Consider the following 18,583-nt stretch of genomic DNA (forward strand, 5'->3'; position numbering starts at 1 on the left):
TGGTAAGCACTGACACATCATTGTCTCAGCAGTGTTTTCATTGATGCATTCGATTGGATCAAATAATTACATGTTTAGAGGAGGAAAATGTACCATATTTCCCTCTGAAATGGAATGAAGCAGTAGCATAAAACAGCATGAAGTGGAGACAGGAAGCGAAGGACTAGCCATTTACATTGCTCCACCTTAACAGACAGCCTGCATGATCGGAAAAGCAGAGACAGGCTGCTGGTTTTTTTCAACCCTCTGTCTCCACTGAAGAAGCTGCAGCGCCGCCTGGTGTCTGTAGAGAGAAGTGAAAAAGCTTACAGCACCTGGTATTCCCAGGCGGTCTCCCATCCAAGTACTAACCAGGCCCGACCCTGCTTAGCTTCCGAGATCGGACGAGATCGGGCGTGTTCAGAGTGGTATGGCCGTAAGCCACACGTGCACCCCGAAAAAGGCCTTTTGAAGATGCCCTCAGATGGCGTTTCATTGTTTTGCCTTGGAGTGCAGGTAGGGTACGTCCAGAAATAAAGCAAATCCTGTTACCAGGATGAAAAATGAGCCTTCATAGCAAGCTCTGCCGTCACCTGTTTTCACATTTCCCAGGCTTTGGCTGTATGGAAAACAGCTGTCAGTGGATTGGTAAGCACTGACACATCATTGTCTCAGCAGTGTTTTCATTGATGCATTCGATTGGATCAAATAATTACATGTTTAGAGGAGGAAAATGTACCATATTTCCCTCTGAAATGGAATGAAGCAGTAGCATAAAACAGCATGAAGTGGAGACAGGAAGCGAAGGACTAGCCATTTACATTGCTCCACCTTAACAGACAGCCTGCATGATCGGAAAAGCAGAGACAGGCTGCTGGTTTTTTTCAACCCTCTGTCTCCACTGAAGAAGCTGCAGCGCCGCCTGGTGTCTGTAGAGAGAAGTGAAAAAGCTTACAGCACCTGGTATTCCCAGGCGGTCTCCCATCCAAGTACTAACCAGGCCCGACCCTGCTTAGCTTCCGAGATCGGACGAGATCGGGCGTGTTCAGAGTGGTATGGCCGTAAGCCACACGTGCACCCCGAAAAAGGCCTTTTGAAGATGCCCTCAGATGGCGTTTCATTGTTTTGCCTTGGAGTGCAGGTAGGGTACGTCCAGAAATAAAGCAAATCCTGTTACCAGGATGAAAAATGAGCCTTCATAGCAAGCTCTGCCGTCACCTGTTTTCACATTTCCCAGGCTTTGGCTGTATGGAAAACAGCTGTCAGTGGATTGGTAAGCACTGACACATCATTGTCTCAGCAGTGTTTTCATTGATGCATTCGATTGGATCAAATAATTACATGTTTAGAGGAGGAAAATGTACCATATTTCCCTCTGAAATGGAATGAAGCAGTAGCATAAAACAGCATGAAGTGGAGACAGGAAGCGAAGGACTAGCCATTTACATTGCTCCACCTTAACAGACAGCCTGCATGATCGGAAAAGCAGAGACAGGCTGCTGGTTTTTTTCAACCCTCTGTCTCCACTGAAGAAGCTGCAGCGCCGCCTGGTGTCTGTAGAGAGAAGTCAAAAAGCTTACAGCACCTGGTATTCCCAGGCGGTCTCCCATCCAAGTACTAACCAGGCCCGACCCTGCTTAGCTTCCGAGATCGGACGAGATCGGGCGTGTTCAGAGTGGTATGGCCGTAAGCCACACGTGCACCCCGAAAAAGGCCTTTTAAAGATGCCCTCAGATGGCGTTTCATTGTTTTGCCTTGGAGTGCAGGTAGGGTACGTCCAGAAATAAAGCAAATCCTGTTACCAGGATGAAAAATGAGCCTTCATAGCAAGCTCTGCCGTCACCTGTTTTCACATTTCCCAGGCTTTGGCTGTATGGAAAACAGCTGTCAGTGGATTGGTAAGCACTGACACATCATTGTCTCAGCAGTGTTTTCATTGATGCATTCGATTGGATCAAATAATTACATGTTTAGAGGAGGAAAATGTACCATATTTCCCTCTGAAATGGAATGAAGCAGTAGCATAAAACAGCATGAAGTGGAGACAGGAAGCGAAGGACTAGCCATTTACATTGCTCCACCTTAACAGACAGCCTGCATGATCGGAAAAGCAGAGACAGGCTGCTGGTTTTTTTCAACCCTCTGTCTCCACTGAAGAAGCTGCAGCGCCGCCTGGTGTCTGTAGAGAGAAGTCAAAAAGCTTACAGCACCTGGTATTCCCAGGCGGTCTCCCATCCAAGTACTAACCAGGCCCGACCCTGCTTAGCTTCCGAGATCGGACGAGATCGGGCGTGTTCAGAGTGGTATGGCCGTAAGCCATACGTGCACCCCGAAAAAGGCCTTTTGAAGATGCCCTCAGATGCCGTTTCATTGTTTTGCCTTGGAGTGCAGGTAGGGTACGTCCAGAAATAAAGCAAATCCTGTTACCAGGATGAAAAATGAGCCTTCATAGCAAGCTCTGCCGTCACCTGTTTTCACATTTCCCAGGCTTTGGCTGTATGGAAAACAGCTGTCAGTGGATTGGTAAGCACTGACACATCATTGTCTCAGCAGTGTTTTCATTGATGCATTCGATTGGATCAAATTATTACATGTTTAGAGGAGGAAAATGTACCATATTTCCCTCTGAAATGGAATGAAGCAGTAGCATAAAACAGCATGAAGTGGAGACAGGAAGCGAAGGACTAGCCATTTACATTGCTCCACCTTAACAGACAGCCTGCATGATCGGAAAAGCAGAGACAGGCTGCTGGTTTTTTTCAACCCTCTGTCTCCACTGAAGAAGCTGCAGCGCCGCCTGGTGTCTGTAGAGAGAAGTGAAAAAGCTTACAGCACCTGGTATTCCCAGGCGGTCTCCCATCCAAGTACTAACCAGGCCCGACCCTGCTTAGCTTCCGAGATCGGACGAGATCGGGCGTGTTCAGAGTGGTATGGCCGCAAGCCACACGTGCACCCCGAAAAAGGCCTTTTGAAGATGCCCTCAGATGGCGTTTCATTGTTTTGCCTTGGAGTGCAGGTAGGGTACGTCCAGAAATAAAGCAAATCCTGTTACCAGGATGAAAAATGAGCCTTCATAGCAAGCTCTGCCGTCACCTGTTTTCACATTTCCCAGGCTTTGGCTGTATGGAAAACAGCTGTCAGTGGATTGGTAAGCACTGACACATCATTGTCTCAGCAGTGTTTTCATTGATGCATTCGATTGGATCAAATAATTACATGTTTAGAGGAGGAAAATGTACCATATTTCCCTCTGAAATGGAATGAAGCAGTAGCATAAAACAGCATGAAGTGGAGACAGGAAGCGAAGGACTAGCCATTTACATTGCTCCACCTTAACAGACAGCCTGCATGATCGGAAAAGCAGAGACAGGCTGCTGGTTTTTTTCAACCCTCTGTCTCCACTGAAGAAGCTGCAGCGCCGCCTGGTGTCTGTAGAGAGAAGTCAAAAAGCTTACAGCACCTGGTATTCCCAGGCGGTCTCCCATCCAAGTACTAACCAGGCCCGACCCTGCTTAGCTTCCGAGATCGGACGAGATCGGGCGTGTTCAGAGTGGTATGGCCGTAAGCCACACGTGCACCCCGAAAAAGGCCTTTTAAAGATGCCCTCAGATGGCGTTTCATTGTTTTGCCTTGGAGTGCAGGTAGGGTACGTCCAGAAATAAAGCAAATCCTGTTACCAGGATGAAAAATGAGCCTTCATAGCAAGCTCTGCCGTCACCTGTTTTCACATTTCCCAGGCTTTGGCTGTATGGAAAACAGCTGTCAGTGGATTGGTAAGCACTGACACATCATTGTCTCAGCAGTGTTTTCATTGATGCATTCGATTGGATCAAATAATTACATGTTTAGAGGAGGAAAATGTACCATATTTCCCTCTGAAATGGAATGAAGCAGTAGCATAAAACAGCATGAAGTGGAGACAGGAAGCGAAGGACTAGCCATTTACATTGCTCCACCTTAACAGACAGCCTGCATGATCGGAAAAGCAGAGACAGGCTGCTGGTTTTTTTCAACCCTCTGTCTCCACTGAAGAAGCTGCAGCGCCGCCTGGTGTCTGTAGAGAGAAGTCAAAAAGCTTACAGCACCTGGTATTCCCAGGCGGTCTCCCATCCAAGTACTAACCAGGCCCGACCCTGCTTAGCTTCCGAGATCGGACGAGATCGGGCGTGTTCAGAGTGGTATGGCCGTAAGCCACACGTGCACCCCGAAAAAGGCCTTTTAAAGATGCCCTCAGATGGCGTTTCATTGTTTTGCCTTGGAGTGCAGGTAGGGTACGTCCAGAAATAAAGCAAATCCTGTTACCAGGATGAAAAATGAGCCTTCATAGCAAGCTCTGCCGTCACCTGTTTTCACATTTCCCAGGCTTTGGCTGTATGGAAAACAGCTGTCAGTGGATTGGTAAGCACTGACACATCATTGTCTCAGCAGTGTTTTCATTGATGCATTCGATTGGATCAAATAATTACATGTTTAGAGGAGGAAAATGTACCATATTTCCCTCTGAAATGGAATGAAGCAGTAGCATAAAACAGCATGAAGTGGAGACAGGAAGCGAAGGACTAGCCATTTACATTGCTCCACCTTAACAGACAGCCTGCATGATCGGAAAAGCAGAGACAGGCTGCTGGTTTTTTTCAACCCTCTGTCTCCACTGAAGAAGCTGCAGCGCCGCCTGGTGTCTGTAGAGAGAAGTCAAAAAGCTTACAGCACCTGGTATTCCCAGGCGGTCTCCCATCCAAGTACTAACCAGGCCCGACCCTGCTTAGCTTCCGAGATCGGACGAGATCGGGCGTGTTCAGAGTGGTATGGCCGTAAGCCACACGTGCACCCCGAAAAAGGCCTTTTAAAGATGCCCTCAGATGGCGTTTCATTGTTTTGCCTTGGAGTGCAGGTAGGGTACGTCCAGAAATAAAGCAAATCCTGTTACCAGGATGAAAAATGAGCCTTCATAGCAAGCTCTGCCGTCACCTGTTTTCACATTTCCCAGGCTTTGGCTGTATGGAAAACAGCTGTCAGTGGATTGGTAAGCACTGACACATCATTGTCTCAGCAGTGTTTTCATTGATGCATTCGATTGGATCAAATAATTACATGTTTAGAGGAGGAAAATGTACCATATTTCCCTCTGAAATGGAATGAAGCAGTAGCATAAAACAGCATGAAGTGGAGACAGGAAGCGAAGGACTAGCCATTTACATTGCTCCACCTTAACAGACAGCCTGCATGATCGGAAAAGCAGAGACAGGCTGCTGTTTTTTTTCAACCCTCTGTCTCCACTGAAGAAGCTGCAGCGCCGCCTGGTGTCTGTAGAGAGAAGTCAAAAAGCTTACAGCACCTGGTATTCCCAGGCGGTCTCCCATCCAAGTACTAACCAGGCCCGACCCTGCTTAGCTTCCGAGATCGGACGAGATCGGGCGTGTTCAGAGTGGTATGGCCGTAAGCCACACGTGCACCCCGAAAAAGGCCTTTTGAAGATGCCCTCAGATGGCGTTTCATTGTTTTGCCTTGGAGTGCAGGTAGGGTACGTCCAGAAATAAAGCAAATCCTGTTACCAGGATGAAAAATGAGCCTTCATAGCAAGCTCTGCCGTCACCTGTTTTCACATTTCCCAGGCTTTGGCTGTATGGAAAACAGCTGTCAGTGGATTGGTAAGCACTGACACATCATTGTCTCAGCAGTGTTTTCATTGATGCATTCGATTGGATCAAATAATTACATGTTTAGAGGAGGAAAATGTACCATATTTCCCTCTGAAATGGAATGAAGCAGTAGCATAAAACAGCATGAAGTGGAGACAGGAAGCGAAGGACTAGCCATTTACATTGCTCCACCTTAACAGACAGCCTGCATGATCGGAAAAGCAGAGACAGGCTGCTGGTTTTTTTCAACCCTCTGTCTCCACTGAAGAAGCTGCAGCGCCGCCTGGTGTCTGTAGAGAGAAGTCAAAAAGCTTACAGCACCTGGTATTCCCAGGCGGTCTCCCATCCAAGTACTAACCAGGCCCGACCCTGCTTAGCTTCCGAGATCGGACGAGATCGGGCGTGTTCAGAGTGGTATGGCCGTAAGCCACACGTGCACCCCGAAAAAGGCCTTTTAAAGATGCCCTCAGATGGCGTTTCATTGTTTTGCCTTGGAGTGCAGGTAGGGTACGTCCAGAAATAAAGCAAATCCTGTTACCAGGATGAAAAATGAGCCTTCATAGCAAGCTCTGCCGTCACCTGTTTTCACATTTCCCAGGCTTTGGCTGTATGGAAAACAGCTGTCAGTGGATTGGTAAGCACTGACACATCATTGTCTCAGCAGTGTTTTCATTGATGCATTCGATTGGATCAAATAATTACATGTTTAGAGGAGGAAAATGTACCATATTTCCCTCTGAAATGGAATGAAGCAGTAGCATAAAACAGCATGAAGTGGAGACAGGAAGCGAAGGACTAGCCATTTACATTGCTCCACCTTAACAGACAGCCTGCATGATCGGAAAAGCAGAGACAGGCTGCTGGTTTTTTTCAACCCTCTGTCTCCACTGAAGAAGCTGCAGCGCCGCCTGGTGTCTGTAGAGAGAAGTGAAAAAGCTTACAGCACCTGGTATTCCCAGGCGGTCTCCCATCCAAGTACTAACCAGGCCCGACCCTGCTTAGCTTCCGAGATCGGACGAGATCGGGCGTGTTCAGAGTGGTATGGCCGTAAGCCACACGTGCACCCCGAAAAAGGCCTTTTAAAGATGCCCTCAGATGGCGTTTCATTGTTTTGCCTTGGAGTGCAGGTAGGGTACGTCCAGAAATAAAGCAAATCCTGTTACCAGGATGAAAAATGAGCCTTCATAGCAAGCTCTGCCGTCACCTGTTTTCACATTTCCCAGGCTTTGGCTGTATGGAAAACAGCTGTCAGTGGATTGGTAAGCACTGACACATCATTGTCTCAGCAGTGTTTTCATTGATGCATTCGATTGGATCAAATAATTACATGTTTAGAGGAGGAAAATGTACCATATTTCCCTCTGAAATGGAATGAAGCAGTAGCATAAAACAGCATGAAGTGGAGACAGGAAGCGAAGGACTAGCCATTTACATTGCTCCACCTTAACAGACAGCCTGCATGATCGGAAAAGCAGAGACAGGCTGCTGGTTTTTTTCAACCCTCTGTCTCCACTGAAGAAGCTGCAGCGCCGCCTGGTGTCTGTAGAGAGAAGTCAAAAAGCTTACAGCACCTGGTATTCCCAGGCGGTCTCCCATCCAAGTACTAACCAGGCCCGACCCTGCTTAGCTTCCGAGATCGGACGAGATCGGGCGTGTTCAGAGTGGTATGGCCGTAAGCCACACGTGCACCCCGAAAAAGGCCTTTTAAAGATGCCCTCAGATGGCGTTTCATTGTTTTGCCTTGGAGTGCAGGTAGGGTACGTCCAGAAATAAAGCAAATCCTGTTACCAGGATGAAAAATGAGCCTTCATAGCAAGCTCTGCCGTCACCTGTTTTCACATTTCCCAGGCTTTGGCTGTATGGAAAACAGCTGTCAGTGGATTGGTAAGCACTGACACATCATTGTCTCAGCAGTGTTTTCATTGATGCATTCGATTGGATCAAATAATTACATGTTTAGAGGAGGAAAATGTACCATATTTCCCTCTGAAATGGAATGAAGCAGTAGCATAAAACAGCATGAAGTGGAGACAGGAAGCGAAGGACTAGCCATTTACATTGCTCCACCTTAACAGACAGCCTGCATGATCGGAAAAGCAGAGACAGGCTGCTGGTTTTTTTCAACCCTCTGTCTCCACTGAAGAAGCTGCAGCGCCGCCTGGTGTCTGTAGAGAGAAGTCAAAAAGCTTACAGCACCTGGTATTCCCAGGCGGTCTCCCATCCAAGTACTAACCAGGCCCGACCCTGCTTAGCTTCCGAGATCGGACGAGATCGGGCGTGTTCAGAGTGGTATGGCCGTAAGCCACACGTGCACCCCGAAAAAGGCCTTTTAAAGATGCCCTCAGATGGCGTTTCATTGTTTTGCCTTGGAGTGCAGGTAGGGTACGTCCAGAAATAAAGCAAATCCTGTTACCAGGATGAAAAATGAGCCTTCATAGCAAGCTCTGCCGTCACCTGTTTTCACATTTCCCAGGCTTTGGCTGTATGGAAAACAGCTGTCAGTGGATTGGTAAGCACTGACACATCATTGTCTCAGCAGTGTTTTCATTGATGCATTCGATTGGATCAAATAATTACATGTTTAGAGGAGGAAAATGTACCATATTTCCCTCTGAAATGGAATGAAGCAGTAGCATAAAACAGCATGAAGTGGAGACAGGAAGCGAAGGACTAGCCATTTACATTGCTCCACCTTAACAGACAGCCTGCATGATCGGAAAAGCAGAGACAGGCTGCTGTTTTTTTTCAACCCTCTGTCTCCACTGAAGAAGCTGCAGCGCCGCCTGGTGTCTGTAGAGAGAAGTCAAAAAGCTTACAGCACCTGGTATTCCCAGGCGGTCTCCCATCCAAGTACTAACCAGGCCCGACCCTGCTTAGCTTCCGAGATCGGACGAGATCGGGCGTGTTCAGAGTGGTATGGCCGTAAGCCACACGTGCACCCCGAAAAAGGCCTTTTGAAGATGCCCTCAGATGGCGTTTCATTGTTTTGCCTTGGAGTGCAGGTAGGGTACGTCCAGAAATAAAGCAAATCCTGTTACCAGGATGAAAAATGAGCCTTCATAGCAAGCTCTGCCGTCACCTGTTTTCACATTTCCCAGGCTTTGGCTGTATGGAAAACAGCTGTCAGTGGATTGGTAAGCACTGACACATCATTGTCTCAGCAGTGTTTTCATTGATGCATTCGATTGGATCAAATAATTACATGTTTAGAGGAGGAAAATGTACCATATTTCCCTCTGAAATGGAATGAAGCAGTAGCATAAAACAGCATGAAGTGGAGACAGGAAGCGAAGGACTAGCCATTTACATTGCTCCACCTTAACAGACAGCCTGCATGATCGGAAAAGCAGAGACAGGCTGCTGGTTTTTTTCAACCCTCTGTCTCCACTGAAGAAGCTGCAGCGCCGCCTGGTGTCTGTAGAGAGAAGTGAAAAAGCTTACAGCACCTGGTATTCCCAGGCGGTCTCCCATCCAAGTACTAACCAGGCCCGACCCTGCTTAGCTTCCGAGATCGGACGAGATCGGGCGTGTTCAGAGTGGTATGGCCGTAAGCCACACGTGCACCCCGAAAAAGGCCTTTTGAAGATGCCCTCAGATGGCGTTTCATTGTTTTGCCTTGGAGTGCAGGTAGGGTACGTCCAGAAATAAAGCAAATCCTGTTACCAGGATGAAAAATGAGCCTTCATAGCAAGCTCTGCCGTCACCTGTTTTCACATTTCCCAGGCTTTGGCTGTATGGAAAACAGCTGTCAGTGGATTGGTAAGCACTGACACATCATTGTCTCAGCAGTGTTTTCATTGATGCATTCGATTGGATCAAATAATTACATGTTTAGAGGAGGAAAATGTACCATATTTCCCTCTGAAATGGAATGAAGCAGTAGCATAAAACAGCATGAAGTGGAGACAGGAAGCGAAGGACTAGCCATTTACATTGCTCCACCTTAACAGACAGCCTGCATGATCGGAAAAGCAGAGACAGGCTGCTGGTTTTTTTCAACCCTCTGTCTCCACTGAAGAAGCTGCAGCGCCGCCTGGTGTCTGTAAAAAGCTTACAGCACCTGGTATTCCCAGGCGGTCTCCCATCCAAGTACTAACCAGGCCCGACCCTGCTTAGCTTCCGAGATCGGACGAGATCGGGCGTGTTCAGAGTGGTTATGGCCGTAAGCCACACGTGCACCCCGAAAAAGGCCTTTTGAAGATGCCCTCAGATGGCGTTTCATTGTTTTGCCCTTGGAGTGCAGGTAGGGTACGTCCAGAAATAAAGCAAATCCTGTTACCAGGATGAAAAATGAGCCTTCATAGCAAGCTCTGCCCGTCACCTGTTTTCACATTTCCCAGGCTTTGGCTGTATGGAAAACAGCTGTCAGTGGATTGGTAAGCACTGACACATCATTGTCTCAGCAGTGTTTTCATTGATGCATTCGATTGGATCAAATAATTACATGTTTAGAGGAGGAAAAATGTACCATATTTCCCTCTGAAATGGAATGAAGCCAGTAGCATAAAACAGCATGAAGTGGAGACAGGAAGCGAAGGACTAGCCATTTACATTGCTCCACCTTAACAGACAGCCTGCATGATCGGAAAAGCAGAGACAGGCTGCTGGTTTTTTTCAACCCTCTGTCTCCACTGAAGAAGCTGCAGCGCCGCCTGGTGTCTGTAGAGAGAAGTCAAAAAGCTTACAGCACCTGGTATTCCCAGGCGGTCTCCCATCCAAGTACTAACCAGGCCCGACCCTGCTTAGCTTCCGAGATCGGACGAGATCGGGCGGTGTTCAGAGTGGTATGGCCGTAAGCCACACGTGCACCCCCGAAAAAAGGCCTTTTAAAGATGCCCTCAGATGGCGTTTCATTGTTTTGCCTTGGAGTGCAGGTAGGGTACGTCCAGAAATAAAGCAAATCCTGTTACCAGGATGAAAAATGAGCCTTCATAGCAAGCTCTGCCGTCACCTGTTTTCACATTTCCCAGGCTTTGGCTGTATGGAAAACAGCTGTCAGTGGATTGGTAAGCACTGACACATCATTGTCTCAGCAGTGTTTTCATTGATGCATTCGATTGGATCAAATAATTACATGTTTAAGAGGAGGAAAATGTACCATATTTCCCTCTGAAATGGAATGAAGCAGTAGCATAAAACAGCATGAAGTGGAGACAGGAAGCGAAGGACTAGCCATTTACATTGCTCCACCTTAACAGACAGCCTGCATGATCGGAAAAGCAGAGACAGGCTGCTGTTTTTTTTCAACCCTCTGTCTCCACTGAAGAAGCTGCAGCGCCGCCTGGTGTCTGTAGAGAAGAAGTCAAAAAGCTTACAGCACCTGGTATTCCCAGGCGGTCTCCCCATCCAAGTACTAACCAGGCCCGACCCTGCTTAGCTTCCGAGATCGGACGAGATCGGGCGTGTTCAGAGTGGTATGGCCGTAAGCCACACGTGCACCCCGAAAAAGGCCTTTTGAAGATGCCCTCAGATGGCGTTTCATTGTTTTGCCTTGGAGTGCAGGTAGGGTACGTCCAGAAATAAAGCAAATCCTGTTACCAGGATGAAAAATGAGCCTTCATAGCAAGCTCTGCCGTCACCTGTTTTCACATTTCCCAGGCTTTGGCTGTATGGAAAACAGCTGTCAGTGGATTGGTAAGCACTGACACATCATTGTCTCAGCAGTGTTTTCATTGATGCATTCGATTGGATCAAATAATTACATGTTTAGAGGAGGAAAATGTACCATATTTCCCTCTGAAATGGAATGAAGCAGTAGCATAAAACAGCATGAAGTGGAGACAGGAAGCGAAGGACTAGCCATTTACATTGCTCCACCTTAACAGACAGCCTGCATGATCGGAAAAGCAGAGACAGGCTGCTGGTTTTTTTCAACCCTCTGTCTCCACTGAAGAAGCTGCAGCGCCGCCTGGTGTCTGTAGAGAGAAGTCAAAAAGCTTACAGCACCTGGTATTCCCAGGCGGTCTCCCATCCAAGTACTAACCAGGCCCGACCCTGCTTAGCTTCCGAGATCGGACGAGATCGGGCGTGTTCAGAGTGGTATGGCCGTAAGCCACACGTGCACCCCGAAAAAGGCCTTTTAAAGATGCCCTCAGATGGCGTTTCATTGTTTTGCCTTGGAGTGCAGGTAGGGTACGTCCAGAAATAAAGCAAATCCTGTTACCAGGATGAAAAATGAGCCTTCATAGCAAGCTCTGCCGTCACCTGTTTTCACATTTCCCAGGCTTTGGCTGTATGGAAAACAGCTGTCAGTGGATTGGTAAGCACTGACACATCATTGTCTCAGCAGTGTTTTCATTGATGCATTCGATTGGATCAAATAATTACATGTTTAGAGGAGGAAAATGTACCATATTTCCCTCTGAAATGGAATGAAGCAGTAGCATAAAACAGCATGAAGTGGAGACAGGAAGCGAAGGACTAGCCATTTACATTGCTCCACCTTAACAGACAGCCTGCATGATCGGAAAAGCAGAGACAGGCTGCTGGTTTTTTTCAACCCTCTGTCTCCACTGAAGAAGCTGCAGCGCCGCCTGGTGTCTGTAGAGAGAAGTGAAAAAGCTTACAGCACCTTGTATTCCCAGGCGGTCTCCCATCCAAGTACTAACCAGGCCCGACCCTGCTTAGCTTCCGAGATCGGACGAGATCGGGCGTGTTCAGAGTGGTATGGCCGTAAGCCACACGTGCACCCCGAAAAAGGCCTTTTGAAGATGCCCTCAGATGGCGTTTCATTGTTTTGCCTTGGAGTGCAGGTAGGGTACGTCCAGAAATAAAGCAAATCCTGTTACCAGGATGAAAAATGAGCCTTCATAGCAAGCTCTGCCGTCACCTGTTTTCACATTTCCCAGGCTTTGGCTGTATGGAAAACAGCTGTCAGTGGATTGGTAAGCACTGACACATCATTGTCTCAGCAGTGTTTTCATTGATGCATTCGATTGGATCAAATAATTACATGTTTAGAGGAGGAAAATGTACCATATTTCCCTCTGAAATGGAATGAAGCAGTAGCATAAAACAGCATGAAGTGGAGACAGGAAGCGAAGGACTAGCCATTTACATTGCTCCACCTTAACAGACAGCCTGCATGATCGGAAAAGCAGAGACAGGCTGCTGTTTTTTTTCAACCCTCTGTCTCCACTGAAGAAGCTGCAGCGCCGCCTGGTGTCTGTAGAGAGAAGTCAAAAAGCTTACAGCACCTGGTATTCCCAGGCGGTCTCCCATCCAAGTACTAACCAGGCCCGACCCTGCTTAGCTTCCGAGATCGGACGAGATCGGGCGTGTTCAGAGTGGTATGGCCGTAAGCCACACGTGCACCCCGAAAAAGGCCTTTTGAAGATGCCCTCAGATGGCGTTTCATTGTTTTGCCTTGGAGTGCAGGTAGGGTACGTCCAGAAATAAAGCAAATCCTGTTACCAGGATGAAAAATGAGCCTTCATAGCAAGCTCTGCCGTCACCTGTTTTCACATTTCCCAGGCTTTGGCTGTATGGAAAACAGCTGTCAGTGGATTGGTAAGCACTGACACATCATTGTCTCAGCAGTGTTTTCATTGATGCATTCGATTGGATCAAATAATTACATGTTTAGAGGAGGAAAATGTACCATATTTCCCTCTGAAATGGAATGAAGCAGTAGCATAAAACAGCATGAAGTGGAGACAGGAAGCGAAGGACTAGCCATTTACATTGCTCCACCTTAACAGACAGCCTGCATGATCGGAAAAGCAGAGACAGGCTGCTGGTTTTTTTCAACCCTCTGTCTCCACTGAAGAAGCTGCAGCGCCGCCTGGTGTCTGTAGAGAGAAGTCAAAAAGCTTACAGCACCTGGTATTCCCAGGCGGTCTCCCATCCAAGTACTAACCAGGCCCGACCCTGCTTAGCTTCCGAGATCAGACGAGATCGGGCGTGTTCAGAGTGGTATGGCCGTAAGCCACACGTGCACCCCGAAAAAGGCCTTTTGAAGATGCCCTCAGATGGCGTTTCATTGTTTTGCCTTGGAGTGCAGGTAGGGTACGTCCAGAAATAAAGCAAATCCTGTTACCAGGATGAAAAATGAGCCTTCATAGCAAGCTCTGCCGTCACCTGTTTTCACATTTCCCAGGCTTTGGCTGTATGGAAAACAGCTGTCAGTGGATTGGTAAGCACTGACACATCATTGTCTCAGCAGTGTTTTCATTGATGCATTCGATTGGATCAAATAATTACATGTTTAGAGGAGGAAAATGTACCATATTTCCCTCTGAAATGGAATGAAGCAGTAGCATAAAACAGCATGAAGTGGAGACAGGAAGCGAAGGACTAGCCATTTACATTGCTCCACCTTAACAGACAGCCTGCATGATCGGAAAAGCAGAGACAGGCTGCTGGTTTTTTTCAACCCTCTGTCTCCACTGAAGAAGCTGCAGCGCCGCCTGGTGTCTGTAGAGAGAAGTCAAAAAGCTTACAGCACCTGGTATTCCCAGGCGGTCTCCCATCCAAGTACTAACCAGGCCCGACCCTGCTTAGCTTCCGAGATCGGACGAGATCGGGCGTGTTCAGAGTGGTATGGCCGTAAGCCACACGTGCACCCCGAAAAAGGCCTTTTAAAGATGCCCTCAGATGGCGTTTCATTGTTTTGCCTTGGAGTGCAGGTAGGGTACGTCCAGAAATAAAGCAAATCCTGTTACCAGGATGAAAAATGAGCCTTCATAGCAAGCTCTGCCGTCACCTGTTTTCACATTTCCCAGGCTTTGGCTGTATGGAAAACAGCTGTCAGTGGATTGGTAAGCACTGACACATCATTGTCTCAGCAGTGTTTTCATTGATGCATTCGATTGGATCAAATAATTACATGTTTAGAGGAGGAAAATGTACCATATTTCCCTCTGAAATGGAATGAAGCAGTAGCATAAAACAGCATGAAGTGGAGACAGGAAGCGAAGGACTAGCCATTTACATTGCTCCACCTTAACAGACAGCCTGCATGATCGGAAAAGCAGAGACAGGCTGCTGGTTTTTTTCAACCCTCTGTCTCCACTGAAGAAGCTGCAGCGCCGCCTGGTGTCTGTAGAGAGAAGTGAAAAAGCTTACAGCACCTGGTATTCCCAGGCGGTCTCCCATCCAAGTACTAACCAGGCCCGACCCTGCTTAGCTTCCGAGATCGGACGAGATCGGGCGTGTTCAGAGTGGTATGGCCGTAAGCCACACGTGCACCCCGAAAAAGGCCTTTTGAAGATGCCCTCAGATGGCGTTTCATTGTTTTGCCTTGGAGTGCAGGTAGGGTACGTCCAGAAATAAAGCAAATCCTGTTACCAGGATGAAAAATGAGCCTTCATAGCAAGCTCTGCCGTCACCTGTTTTCACATTTCCCAGGCTTTGGCTGTATGGAAAACAGCTGTCAGTGGATTGGTAAGCACTGACACATCATTGTCTCAGCAGTGTTTTCATTGATGCATTCGATTGGATCAAATAATTACATGTTTAGAGGAGGAAAATGTACCATATTTCCCTCTGAAATGGAATGAAGCAGTAGCATAAAACAGCATGAAGTGGAGACAGGAAGCGAAGGACTAGCCATTTACATTGCTCCACCTTAACAGACAGCCTGCATGATCGGAAAAGCAGAGACAGGCTGCTGGTTTTTTTCAACCCTCTGTCTCCACTGAAGAAGCTGCAGCGCCGCCTGGTGTCTGTAGAGAGAAGTCAAAAAGCTTACAGCACCTGGTATTCCCAGGCGGTCTCCCATCCAAGTACTAACCAGGCCCGACCCTGCTTAGCTTCCGAGATCGGACGAGATCGGGCGTGTTCAGAGTGGTATGGCCGTAAGCCACACGTGCACCCCGAAAAAGGCCTTTTAAAGATGCCCTCAGATGGCGTTTCATTGTTTTGCCTTGGAGTGCAGGTAGGGTACGTCCAGAAATAAAGCAAATCCTGTTACCAGGATGAAAAATGAGCCTTCATAGCAAGCTCTGCCGTCACCTGTTTTCACATTTCCCAGGCTTTGGCTGTATGGAAAACAGCTGTCAGTGGATTGGTAAGCACTGACACATCATTGTCTCAGCAGTGTTTTCATTGATGCATTCGATTGGATCAAATAATTACATGTTTAGAGGAGGAAAATGTACCATATTTCCCTCTGAAATGGAATGAAGCAGTAGCATAAAACAGCATGAAGTGGAGACAGGAAGCGAAGGACTAGCCATTTACATTGCTCCACCTTAACAGACAGCCTGCATGATCGGAAAAGCAGAGACAGGCTGCTGGTTTTTTTCAACCCTCTGTCTCCACTGAAGAAGCTGCAGCGCCGCCTGGTGTCTGTAGAGAGAAGTGAAAAAGCTTACAGCACCTGGTATTCCCAGGCGGTCTCCCATCCAAGTACTAACCAGGCCCGACCCTGCTTAGCTTCCGAGATCGGACGAGATCGGGCGTGTTCAGAGTGGTATGGCCGTAAGCCACACGTGCACCCCGAAAAAGGCCTTTTGAAGATGCTCTCAGATGGCGTTTCATTGTTTTGCCTTGGAGTGCAGGTAGGGTACGTCCAGAAATAAAGCAAATCCTGTTACCAGGATGAAAAATGAGCCTTCATAGCAAGCTCTGCCGTCACCTGTTTTCACATTTCCCAGGCTTTGGCTGTATGGAAAACAGCTGTCAGTGGATTGGTAAGCACTGACACATCATTGTCTCAGCAGTGTTTTCATTGATGCATTCGATTGGATCAAATAATTACATGTTTAGAGGAGGAAAATGTACCATATTTCCCTCTGAAATGGAATGAAGCAGTAGCATAAAACAGCATGAAGTGGAGACAGGAAGCGAAGGACTAGCCATTTACATTGCTCCACCTTAACAGACAGCCTGCATGATCGGAAAAGCAGAGACAGGCTGCTGGTTTTTTTCAACCCTCTGTCTCCACTGAAGAAGCTGCAGCGCCGCCTGGTGTCTGTAGAGAGAAGTCAAAAAGCTTACAGCACCTGGTATTCCCAGGCGGTCTCCCATCCAAGTACTAACCAGGCCCGACCCTGCTTAGCTTCCGAGATCGGACGAGATCGGGCGTGTTCAGAGTGGTATGGCCGTAAGCCACACGTGCACCCCGAAAAAGGCCTTTTAAAGATGCCCTCAGATGGCGTTTCATTGTTTTGCCTTGGAGTGCAGGTAGGGTACGTCCAGAAATAAAGCAAATCCTGTTACCAGGATGAAAAATGAGCCTTCATAGCAAGCTCTGCCGTCACCTGTTTTCACATTTCCCAGGCTTTGGCTGTATGGAAAACAGCTGTCAGTGGATTGGTAAGCACTGACACATCATTGTCTCAGCAGTGTTTTCATTGATGCATTCGATTGGATCAAATAATTACATGTTTAGAGGAGGAAAATGTACCATATTTCCCTCTGAAATGGAATGAAGCAGTAGCATAAAACAGCATGAAGTGGAGACAGGAAGCGAAGGACTAGCCATTTACATTGCTCCACCTTAACAGACAGCCTGCATGATCGGAAAAGCAGAGACAGGCTGCTGGTTTTTTTCAACCCTCTGTCTCCACTGAAGAAGCTGCAGCGCCGCCTGGTGTCTGTAGAGAGAAGTCAAAAAGCTTACAGCACCTGGTATTCCCAGGCGGTCTCCCATCCAAGTACTAACCAGGCCCGACCCTGCTTAGCTTCCGAGATCGGACGAGATCGGGCGTGTTCAGAGTGGTATGGCCGTAAGCCACACGTGCACCCCGAAAAAGGCCTTTTGAAGATGCCCTCAGATGGCGTTTCATTGTTTTGCCTTGGAGTGCAGGTAGGGTACGTCCAGAAATAAAGCAAATCCTGTTACCAGGATGAAAAATGAGCCTTCATAGCAAGCTCTGCCGTCACCTGTTTTCACATTTCCCAGGCTTTGGCTGTATGGAAAACAGCTGTCAGTGGATTGGTAAGCACTGACACATCATTGTCTCAGCAGTGTTTTCATTGATGCATTCGATTGGATCAAATAATTACATGTTTAGAGGAGGAAAATGTACCATATTTCCCTCTGAAATGGAATGAAGCAGTAGCATAAAACAGCATGAAGTGGAGACAGGAAGCGAAGGACTAGCCATTTACATTGCTCCACCTTAACAGACAGCCTGCATGATCGGAAAAGCAGAGACAGGCTGCTGGTTTTTTTCAACCCTCTGTCTCCACTGAAGAAGCTGCAGCGCCGCCTGGTGTCTGTAGAGAGAAGTCAAAAAGCTTACAGCACCTGGTATTCCCAGGCGGTCTCCCATCCAAGTACTAACCAGGCCCGACCCTGCTTAGCTTCCGAGATCGGACGAGATCGGGCGTGTTCAGAGTGGTATGGCCGTAAGCCACACGTGCACCCCGAAAAAGGCCTTTTAAAGATGCCCTCAGATGGCGTTTCATTGTTTTGCCTTGGAGTGCAGGTAGGGTACGTCCAGAAATAAAGCAAATCCTGTTACCAGGATGAAAAATGAGCCTTCATAGCAAGCTCTGCCGTCACCTGTTTTCACATTTCCCAGGCTTTGGCTGTATGGAAAACAGCTGTCAGTGGATTGGTAAGCACTGACACATCATTGTCTCAGCAGTGTTTTCATTGATGCATTCGATTGGATCAAATAATTACATGTTTAGAGGAGGAAAATGTACCATATTTCCCTCTGAAATGGAATGAAGCAGTAGCATAAAACAGCATGAAGTGGAGACAGGAAGCGAAGGACTAGCCATTTACATTGCTCCACCTTAACAGACAGCCTGCATGATCGGAAAAGCAGAGACAGGCTGCTGGTTTTTTTCAACCCTCTGTCTCCACTGAAGAAGCTGCAGCGCCGCCTGGTGTCTGTAGAGAGAAGTCAAAAAGCTTACAGCACCTGGTATTCCCAGGCGGTCTCCCATCCAAGTACTAACCAGGCCCGACCCTGCTTAGCTTCCGAGATCGGACGAGATCGGGCGTGTTCAGAGTGGTATGGCCGTAAGCCACACGTGCACCCCGAAAAAGGCCTTTTGAAGATGCC

General features: G+C 47.7%; 30 non-coding genes across 30 annotated transcripts; all 30 read right to left on the reverse strand.

The window, feature by feature from the left end:
• Positions 1–302: 302 nt before the first annotated feature.
• Positions 303–421, reverse strand: LOC140996920 (5S ribosomal RNA). Its single transcript, XR_012178891.1, has one exon. It is a non-coding gene; the product is annotated as a 5S ribosomal RNA (ribosomal RNA).
• A 506-nt stretch (positions 422–927) lies between these two features.
• Positions 928–1,046, reverse strand: LOC140996921 (5S ribosomal RNA). The gene has a single exon (XR_012178892.1). It is a non-coding gene; the product is annotated as a 5S ribosomal RNA (ribosomal RNA).
• Positions 1,047–1,552: 506 nt separating this feature from the next.
• Positions 1,553–1,671, reverse strand: LOC140996922 (5S ribosomal RNA). Its single transcript, XR_012178893.1, has one exon. It is a non-coding gene; the product is annotated as a 5S ribosomal RNA (ribosomal RNA).
• Positions 1,672–2,177: 506 nt separating this feature from the next.
• LOC140996923 (5S ribosomal RNA) lies at positions 2,178–2,296 on the reverse strand. Its single transcript, XR_012178894.1, has one exon. It is a non-coding gene; the product is annotated as a 5S ribosomal RNA (ribosomal RNA).
• A 506-nt stretch (positions 2,297–2,802) lies between these two features.
• Positions 2,803–2,921, reverse strand: LOC140997322 (5S ribosomal RNA). Its single transcript, XR_012179270.1, has one exon. It is a non-coding gene; the product is annotated as a 5S ribosomal RNA (ribosomal RNA).
• A 506-nt stretch (positions 2,922–3,427) lies between these two features.
• LOC140996925 (5S ribosomal RNA) lies at positions 3,428–3,546 on the reverse strand. The gene has a single exon (XR_012178896.1). It is a non-coding gene; the product is annotated as a 5S ribosomal RNA (ribosomal RNA).
• Positions 3,547–4,052: 506 nt separating this feature from the next.
• LOC140996926 (5S ribosomal RNA) lies at positions 4,053–4,171 on the reverse strand. Its single transcript, XR_012178897.1, has one exon. It is a non-coding gene; the product is annotated as a 5S ribosomal RNA (ribosomal RNA).
• A 506-nt stretch (positions 4,172–4,677) lies between these two features.
• Positions 4,678–4,796, reverse strand: LOC140996927 (5S ribosomal RNA). The gene has a single exon (XR_012178898.1). It is a non-coding gene; the product is annotated as a 5S ribosomal RNA (ribosomal RNA).
• A 506-nt stretch (positions 4,797–5,302) lies between these two features.
• LOC140996928 (5S ribosomal RNA) lies at positions 5,303–5,421 on the reverse strand. Its single transcript, XR_012178899.1, has one exon. It is a non-coding gene; the product is annotated as a 5S ribosomal RNA (ribosomal RNA).
• A 506-nt stretch (positions 5,422–5,927) lies between these two features.
• Positions 5,928–6,046, reverse strand: LOC140996929 (5S ribosomal RNA). Its single transcript, XR_012178900.1, has one exon. It is a non-coding gene; the product is annotated as a 5S ribosomal RNA (ribosomal RNA).
• Positions 6,047–6,552: 506 nt separating this feature from the next.
• Positions 6,553–6,671, reverse strand: LOC140996930 (5S ribosomal RNA). The gene has a single exon (XR_012178901.1). It is a non-coding gene; the product is annotated as a 5S ribosomal RNA (ribosomal RNA).
• Positions 6,672–7,177: 506 nt separating this feature from the next.
• LOC140996931 (5S ribosomal RNA) lies at positions 7,178–7,296 on the reverse strand. Its single transcript, XR_012178902.1, has one exon. It is a non-coding gene; the product is annotated as a 5S ribosomal RNA (ribosomal RNA).
• Positions 7,297–7,802: 506 nt separating this feature from the next.
• Positions 7,803–7,921, reverse strand: LOC140996932 (5S ribosomal RNA). Its single transcript, XR_012178903.1, has one exon. It is a non-coding gene; the product is annotated as a 5S ribosomal RNA (ribosomal RNA).
• A 506-nt stretch (positions 7,922–8,427) lies between these two features.
• On the reverse strand, positions 8,428–8,546 carry LOC140996934 (5S ribosomal RNA). Its single transcript, XR_012178904.1, has one exon. It is a non-coding gene; the product is annotated as a 5S ribosomal RNA (ribosomal RNA).
• Positions 8,547–9,052: 506 nt separating this feature from the next.
• On the reverse strand, positions 9,053–9,171 carry LOC140996935 (5S ribosomal RNA). The gene has a single exon (XR_012178905.1). It is a non-coding gene; the product is annotated as a 5S ribosomal RNA (ribosomal RNA).
• A 495-nt stretch (positions 9,172–9,666) lies between these two features.
• LOC140996848 (5S ribosomal RNA) lies at positions 9,667–9,786 on the reverse strand. The gene has a single exon (XR_012178850.1). It is a non-coding gene; the product is annotated as a 5S ribosomal RNA (ribosomal RNA).
• Positions 9,787–10,296: 510 nt separating this feature from the next.
• Positions 10,297–10,416, reverse strand: LOC140996827 (5S ribosomal RNA). The gene has a single exon (XR_012178830.1). It is a non-coding gene; the product is annotated as a 5S ribosomal RNA (ribosomal RNA).
• A 510-nt stretch (positions 10,417–10,926) lies between these two features.
• On the reverse strand, positions 10,927–11,046 carry LOC140996847 (5S ribosomal RNA). Its single transcript, XR_012178849.1, has one exon. It is a non-coding gene; the product is annotated as a 5S ribosomal RNA (ribosomal RNA).
• A 506-nt stretch (positions 11,047–11,552) lies between these two features.
• Positions 11,553–11,671, reverse strand: LOC140996937 (5S ribosomal RNA). Its single transcript, XR_012178907.1, has one exon. It is a non-coding gene; the product is annotated as a 5S ribosomal RNA (ribosomal RNA).
• A 506-nt stretch (positions 11,672–12,177) lies between these two features.
• On the reverse strand, positions 12,178–12,296 carry LOC140996838 (5S ribosomal RNA). The gene has a single exon (XR_012178840.1). It is a non-coding gene; the product is annotated as a 5S ribosomal RNA (ribosomal RNA).
• A 506-nt stretch (positions 12,297–12,802) lies between these two features.
• On the reverse strand, positions 12,803–12,921 carry LOC140996938 (5S ribosomal RNA). The gene has a single exon (XR_012178908.1). It is a non-coding gene; the product is annotated as a 5S ribosomal RNA (ribosomal RNA).
• Positions 12,922–13,427: 506 nt separating this feature from the next.
• LOC140997310 (5S ribosomal RNA) lies at positions 13,428–13,546 on the reverse strand. Its single transcript, XR_012179259.1, has one exon. It is a non-coding gene; the product is annotated as a 5S ribosomal RNA (ribosomal RNA).
• Positions 13,547–14,052: 506 nt separating this feature from the next.
• Positions 14,053–14,171, reverse strand: LOC140996939 (5S ribosomal RNA). Its single transcript, XR_012178909.1, has one exon. It is a non-coding gene; the product is annotated as a 5S ribosomal RNA (ribosomal RNA).
• A 506-nt stretch (positions 14,172–14,677) lies between these two features.
• LOC140996940 (5S ribosomal RNA) lies at positions 14,678–14,796 on the reverse strand. The gene has a single exon (XR_012178910.1). It is a non-coding gene; the product is annotated as a 5S ribosomal RNA (ribosomal RNA).
• Positions 14,797–15,302: 506 nt separating this feature from the next.
• Positions 15,303–15,421, reverse strand: LOC140996941 (5S ribosomal RNA). Its single transcript, XR_012178911.1, has one exon. It is a non-coding gene; the product is annotated as a 5S ribosomal RNA (ribosomal RNA).
• Positions 15,422–15,927: 506 nt separating this feature from the next.
• Positions 15,928–16,046, reverse strand: LOC140996942 (5S ribosomal RNA). Its single transcript, XR_012178912.1, has one exon. It is a non-coding gene; the product is annotated as a 5S ribosomal RNA (ribosomal RNA).
• Positions 16,047–16,552: 506 nt separating this feature from the next.
• LOC140996943 (5S ribosomal RNA) lies at positions 16,553–16,671 on the reverse strand. Its single transcript, XR_012178913.1, has one exon. It is a non-coding gene; the product is annotated as a 5S ribosomal RNA (ribosomal RNA).
• A 506-nt stretch (positions 16,672–17,177) lies between these two features.
• On the reverse strand, positions 17,178–17,296 carry LOC140996944 (5S ribosomal RNA). The gene has a single exon (XR_012178914.1). It is a non-coding gene; the product is annotated as a 5S ribosomal RNA (ribosomal RNA).
• Positions 17,297–17,802: 506 nt separating this feature from the next.
• LOC140996945 (5S ribosomal RNA) lies at positions 17,803–17,921 on the reverse strand. Its single transcript, XR_012178915.1, has one exon. It is a non-coding gene; the product is annotated as a 5S ribosomal RNA (ribosomal RNA).
• A 506-nt stretch (positions 17,922–18,427) lies between these two features.
• Positions 18,428–18,546, reverse strand: LOC140996946 (5S ribosomal RNA). The gene has a single exon (XR_012178916.1). It is a non-coding gene; the product is annotated as a 5S ribosomal RNA (ribosomal RNA).
• Between the last annotated feature and the right edge of the window lie 37 nt (positions 18,547–18,583).

Source organism: Pagrus major, chromosome 5 (genome assembly GCF_040436345.1).
Source record: "Pagrus major chromosome 5, Pma_NU_1.0".
In the NCBI taxonomy this organism is placed as follows: domain Eukaryota; kingdom Metazoa; phylum Chordata; class Actinopteri; order Spariformes; family Sparidae; genus Pagrus; species Pagrus major.